The sequence below is a fragment of the Rhinopithecus roxellana genome, chromosome 6 (assembly GCF_007565055.1).
Source record: "Rhinopithecus roxellana isolate Shanxi Qingling chromosome 6, ASM756505v1, whole genome shotgun sequence".
NCBI classification, from domain to species: Eukaryota; Metazoa; Chordata; class Mammalia; order Primates; family Cercopithecidae; genus Rhinopithecus; species Rhinopithecus roxellana.
Genome location: NC_044554.1, coordinates 2,815,701 through 2,822,740, shown reverse-complemented (window position 1 = coordinate 2,822,740; position 7,040 = coordinate 2,815,701). Strand labels below are relative to the sequence as shown.

Sequence of the window (7,040 nt, the reverse complement as noted above, 5' to 3'; positions counted from 1 at the left end):
AGAGCAATCTTAAAATTTATGTAGAACCACAAAACATCCAGAATAGCCAAAGCAAAAAGAACAAAACAGGAAAGAATCACATCACCTGACTTCAAGTTATGCTACAGAGCTACAGTAACCAAAACAGCATGGTACTGGAATAAAAACAGAAGCATAAATCAGTGGAACAGAACAGATAACCCGGAAACAAATCCACACATCTCAAGTGAACTGTTTTTGACAAAAGTGCCAAGAACATACATTGGGGAAAGGACAGTCTCTTCAATACATGGTGCTGGGAAAACTGGATATCCAAATGCAGAAGAATGAAACTTGACTCATATATCTAACCATATTCAAAAAAATCAAATCAAAATGGATGAAAGTTAAATCTAAGACCTCAAACTATGAAATTACTTCAAGAAAACACTGAAGAAATTCTCCAGGATATTGGCCTGGGCAAAAATTTCTTGAGTAATATCCTACAAGCACAGACAACTAAAGCAAAAATGAATAGATGGGATCACATCAAGTTTAAAAGCTTCTGCACAGCAAAGGAAATGTCAACAAAGTGAAGAGTCAACCCACAGAAGGGGAGGAAATACTTGCAAACTACCCATCTGACAAAAAATTTATAACCAGAATATATAAGGAGCTCAAACAACCCTATAGGGAAAAATAATAATAATCTGATTTAAAAATAGGCAAAAGATCTGAACAGACATTCCTTAAAAGAAGACATATAAATGGAAGCAGGCATATGAAAAGGAGATGAACATCAGTGATCATCAGAAAAATGCAAATCAAAACTACAATGAGATATCATCTCACCCCAGTTAAAATGGCTTTTATCCAAAAGATGTTCAATAACGAATGCTGATGAGGGTGTGGAAAAAAGGGAAACCTCAGACACTGTTGATGAGAATGTAAATTATTACAGTCACTACGGAGAACAGTTTGGAGGTTCCTCAAAATACTCAAAATAGAGCTGCCATATGACCCAGCAATCTCACTGCTTGGTGTACACTCAAAAGGAAGGAAAACAGTGTATGGAAGAGATTATCTGTACTTCCGTTATTGTTCATTGCAGCACTGCTCACAGTGGTTGAGATTTGAAAGCAATCTAAGTGTCCATCAACAGACAAATGGATAAAGAAAATGTGGTACATGTACACAACAGGGTACTGTGCAGACATAAAAAGAATGAGATTTTGTCATTTACAACAGCATAGGTGGAACTGGAGGTCATTATGTTAAGTGAAATAAGGCAGACTTGGAAAGACAGATTTCGCATGTTCTCACTGATTTGTGGGTGCTAAATATCAAAGCAATTGAACTCATGCAGATAGAGAGTAGAAGGATGATTACCAGAGGCTGGGAAGAGTAGTGGGGGGGTGAAGGAGGGACGTAAGGATGGTTAATGGATACAAAACATATACGTATAATTAGAATGAATAAGACAATATTTGATAGCTCAACAGAGTGACAATAGTCAACAATACTTTAATTGTACATTAAAAAATAACTTAGGTCGGCGCGAGGGAGCCCGAGTGGCCTGCATTACTGAGCCCGGCGTGGCGGCAGGAGCTGGGAGAGGGGGGAGGCACTGGGCCGCAGCTGGTGGCCGGGAGGTAGGAAGGGAGGGTGGGTGAGCAGGCCGCGGGAATCGTGGGGCTCACGGTTTCGGGGCGTGTGTGTCGGGGAGGGCGGGGGGAGGTGGCTGAAGGGACGCGCCGCTCGGTGAGCGCGCCGGGGAAGAGAAGCTAGCAGAGAGTGGAGGAGGAGCAGGCGGCGGCGGCGGCGGCGGCGGGAGCGCTCCCCGGGAATGTGGCTCCTGCAGCCACCGCCAGGGCCGCTGCGATTGAGGTTGAGGAGGAGACTGAGGAGACCAACCTTGCTAGGAAGATGATCCCTATGATCTTGAAGATGTTTCTGCACAGAAATGAGGGAAACAGAAAGAACCAAATACAGTTCTGAAACTCGGGATCTGTATTTTGAGATGATTTTATTTTCAGAATGAGAAGCATATCTGGTTACCTTTATGAATGTAGAGACATGACAGGAGAGTTATGATGGCAAAAAAACAAAGAACCTCGTCCCCCATCCTATACTATCAGTGTAGTTGGACTCTCTGGGACTGAAAAAGACAAAGGTAACTGTGGAGTTGGAAAGTCTTGTTTGTGCAATAGATTTGTACGCTCAAAAGCAGATGAATATTATCCAGAGCATACTTCTGTGCTTAGCCCCGTTGACTTTGGAGGACGAGTAGTAAACAGTGATCACTTTTCGTACTACTGGGGTGACATAACATAAAATGGTGAAGACGGAGTAGAATGCAAAATTCATGTCATTTAACAGAGTTCATTGATGACCAGGCTTTCTTGTCTCATCGGAGTGCGAATTTGCAAACATATATAAAACGTGCAGCTGCATCTAAATTGCAGTCAGCAGGAAAACTAATGTACATTTGCACTGATCAACTAGGCTTAGAACAAGACTTTGAACAGAAGCAAATGCCTGAAGGGAAGCTCAATGTAGCTGGATTTTTATTACGCATTGATGTAAGTCAGGGATGCAATAGGAAGTTTGATGATCAACTTAAATTTGCAAATAACCTTTTTGTCCAGTTATCCAAATCAAAAATACCTGTAATAACAGCAGCAACTAAGTGTGATGAATGCGTGGATCATTATCTTAGAGAAGTTCAGGCATTTGCTTCAAACAAAAAGAAACTTCTTTCAGTGGAAATATCAGCAGGATTTAATGTCAACACTGAAACACGTTTCACTGCACTGGTGCAAATGTTGGATAAAACTCGTAGCAAGCCTAAAATTATTCCCTATTTGGATGCTTATAAAACACAGAGACAACTTGCTGTCAGAGCAACAGATAAGTTTGAAAAACTTGTGCAGACTGTGAGAGATTATCATGCAACTTGGAAAACTGTTAGTAATAAATTAAAAAATCATCCTGATTATGAAGAATACATCAACTTAGAGGGAACAAGAAAGGCCAGAAATGCATTCTCAAAACATAAAACAACTTAAACAGGAACATATAAGAAAAAGGAGAGAAGAGTATGTAAATACTTTACCAAGAGCTTTTAACACTCTTTTGCCAAATCTAGAAGAGATTGTACATTTGAATTGGTCAGAAGCTTTGAAATTAATGGAAAAGAGAGCAGATTTCCAGTTATGTTTTGTGGTGCTAGAATAAACACCTTTGGATGAAACTGACCATATAGACAAAATTAACGATAGGCAGATTCCATTTGACCTCCTGAGCACTTTAGAAGCTGAAAAAGTCTATCAGAACCATGTACAACATCTAATATCCGAGAAGAAGAAGGTAGAAATGAAGGAAAAATTCAAAAAGACTGGAAAAAATTCAATTCATTTCACCTGGACAGCCACAGGAGGAAGTTATGTGCTTTGTTATGGAGGATGAAGCCTTCAAATATATCACTGAGGCTGATAGCAATAAAGTAGGCATCAGTGAGAAATGGTTGAAAAAGCCAAAGAAGAATTTCAATCATTGCTTTTTGAGCATTCCGAACTTTTTTATGATTTAGATCTTAATGCAACACCTAGTTCAGATAAAAAGAGTGAAATTCATACGGTTCTGAGTGAAGAACCTGGATATAAAGCTTTACAGAAACTTGCACCTGATAGGGACTCTCTTCTACTTAAGCATATAGGATTTGTTTATCATTCCACTAAAGAAACATGTCTTAGTGATCAAAATTGTACAGACATTAAAGTGGAGCAGTTACTTGCTAGTAGTCTTTTACAGTTGGGTCATGGCCGCTTAAAATTATATCATGATAGTACCAATATAGATAAAGTTAACCTTTTTATTTTAGGGAAGGTCGACCTTGCCCAAGAACTAGCAAATGAGATAAAGCACAGTCTACTGATGATGAGTATGCCTTAGATGGAAAATTTATGAACTTGATCTTCGGCCAGTTCACCTTACTTTTTGAGTCAGTTATGGACTGCCACCTTTAAACCACATGGGTGCTTCTGTGTATTTAATTCCATTGAGTCATTGAGTTTTATTGGGTAATTTATTGGGAAAATAAGAACTGAAGCTTATCAGATCAGAAAAGATAAATAAATGGCTAATCTTCCATTTACATTAATTCTGGCTAATCAAGAGACATTCCATTAGTAAGAATCTACCAATTCTCAGGCACCAACGGCAGCAGTTGGCAAACAAGTTACAATATCCTTTTGTAGATGTACCTGCTGGTACATAGGCTTGTAAATTTAATGAAACCCAAATAAAGCAAGCTCTAAGAGGAGTACTGGAGTCAGTTAAACACAATTTGGATGTGGTGAGCTCAGTTCCTGCCAATAAGGACATATCAGAAGCTGACTTGAGAATTGTCATGTGTGCCATGTGTGGAGATCCATTTAGTGTGGATCTTATTCTTTCACCCTTCCTTGATTCTCATTCTTGCAGTGCTGCTCAAACTGGACAGAATAATTCCCTAATGCTTGATAAAATCATTGATTAAAAAAGGAGGTGAATACAGATCACAATATTATCATACCACTCTTCAATTGGAGTAAGAAAAGATGAACTAGTTCAAGCATATATATTAGTTTACTATGCAAAACGGAAAACAGCAATGGGAATGTTTTTAGCATTTCTATCAGAAGTTCAAGACACCATTCCTATACAGCTGGTGGCAGTTACTGACAGCCAAGCAGATTTTTTTTTGAAAATGAGGCTATCAAAGAGTTAACGACTGAAGGAGAACACATTGCAACTGAGATCACTGCTAAATTTACAGCATTGTATTCTTTATCTCAGTATCATCGGCAAACTAAGATCTTTATTCTGTTTTTTAGTGATGTTCTAGAGAAAAAACATATGATAGAAAATTCTTATTTGTCTGATAATGTAAGGGAATCAACCTACCAAAGTGAAGATGTTTTTCTACCATCTCCCAGAGACTGTTTTCCCTATAACAACTACCCTGATTCAGATGATAACACAGAAGCACCACCTCCTTATAGTCCAACTGGGGATGACGTACAGTTGCTTCCAACACCTACTGACTCTTCCAGATAAAGATTAGATTTGGAAGGAAATGAATGTCCTATTCATAGTACCCCAAACTGTCATGACCATGAACGCAACCACAAAGTGCCTCCACCTATTAAATCTACTTCAGTTGTACCTAAGACAAATGTGAAAAAAAAAAATGGATCCAAACCTTTTAAAAACAAGCGAAGCTGGTATTGGTAAAAATCCAAGAAAGCAGACTTCCCGGGTGCCTTTGGCACATCCTGAAGATGTGGATCCTTCAGATAACTATGCGGAACCCATTGATAAAATTTTCAAACAGAAGGACTATTCTGATGAGATTTATGTTGTCCCAGATGATAGTCAAAATTGCATTAAAATTCAAAACTCATTTGTAAATAACACCCAAGGACATGAAGAAAATGGATTTTCTGATAGAACCTCAAAAAATCATGGGGAATGGAGGCCTTCAAAATACAAATATAAATCTAAAACTTTGTTTAGTAAAGCCAAGTCATGTTATAGAAGAACACATTCAGATGCAAGTGATGATGAGGTTTTCACCACTTCTAAAACAAAAAGAAAAGGAAGACATTATGGAAGTGAAGAAGATCCACTTCTTTCTCCTGTTGAAAGTTGGAAAGGTGGTATTGATAATCCTGAAATGACTTCTGACCAAGAGTTAGATGATAAGAAGATGAAGAAGAAAACACACAAAGTGAAAGAAGATAAAAAGCAGAAAAAGAAAACTAAGAACTTCAATCCACCAACACGTAGAAATGGGGCAAGTAATTACTTTGGGATGCCCCTCCAGGATCTGGTTACAGCTGAGAAACCCATACCAGTATTTGTTGAGAAATGTGTGGAATTTATTGAAGATACAGAGTTATGTACCAAAGGACTCTACCATGTTAGCGGGAACAAAACTGACCAAAACAATATTCAAAAGCAGTTTGATCAAGATCATAATATCAATCTAGTGTCAATGGAAATAAAAGTAAATGCTAAAGCTGGAGCCCTTACAGCTTTCTTTGCAGATCTGCCAGATCCTTTAATACCATATTCGCTTCATCCAGAGCTATTGGAAGCAGCAAAAATCCTGGATAAAACAGAACGTCTTCACGCCTTACAGAAATTGTTAAGAAATTTCATCCTGTAAACTATGATGAATTCAGATACATGATAACACATCTAAACAGGGTTAGTCAGCAAAATAAAATCAACCTAATGACAACAGACAACTTATCCATATGTTTTTGGTCAACCTTGATGAGACCTGATGTTGAAAATCGAGAGTTTCTGTCTACTACTAAGATTCATCAACCTGTTGTTGAAACATTCATTCAACAGTGTCAGTTTTTCTTTTACAATGGAGAAATTATAGAAACAACAAACACTGTGGCTCCTCCACAACCTTCAAACCCAGGACAGTTGGTGGAACCAACGGTACCACTTCAGTTGCTGCCACCATTGCAACCTCAGCTGATACAACCATAATTACAAATGGAACCTCTTGGTATTACATGAGTAGGAAGTGATCGTAAACAGGCTGGATTTGGACAAAAAGCAAATCCAGACACGCATGTTTCAGGGTTCAGTAGTATACTTCATGTTTCATATAGATAATTCACATTCAAAATGACATTTTCTCTTTGAACTAGATGGTATTCCTTATTCACTTACATCACAAATCTAAGACCATGTGATAAGCATAACTGGAGAGGTTTATTTTGTTTTCATAAACAAAAATAGCTATAAAATACAAAGCTCCTGCTGCATGCAACCTTACTGCAATCAGTATATCATTCCTGTGGCAATTTTTGTCACATTATATTGTGAATAAAATTTTTCTAGAGAAATTAAATGATTTAAAAACTCACCTATATGAAACATTTAACGCTTTTCAGTCTGCTTTTTGACTGATTTTGTTATTTGATGTGCTAATTTGGACAACTTAATTTACATTCTGGCAGTCAGTGAAGATAACTAAAAGCCTAGTTAAGTATTTTGTAATTTCAGGCTACTGA

The 7,040-nt window shown here is 37.9% G+C and overlaps 1 pseudogene; it reads left to right on the top strand.

Annotated features, from left to right (window-relative positions):
• The first annotated feature begins 1,804 nt into the window (after window positions 1-1,804).
• On the top strand, window positions 1,805-6,540 carry LOC104675903 (annotated as a pseudogene).
• The last annotated feature ends 500 nt before the right edge of the window (window positions 6,541-7,040 follow it).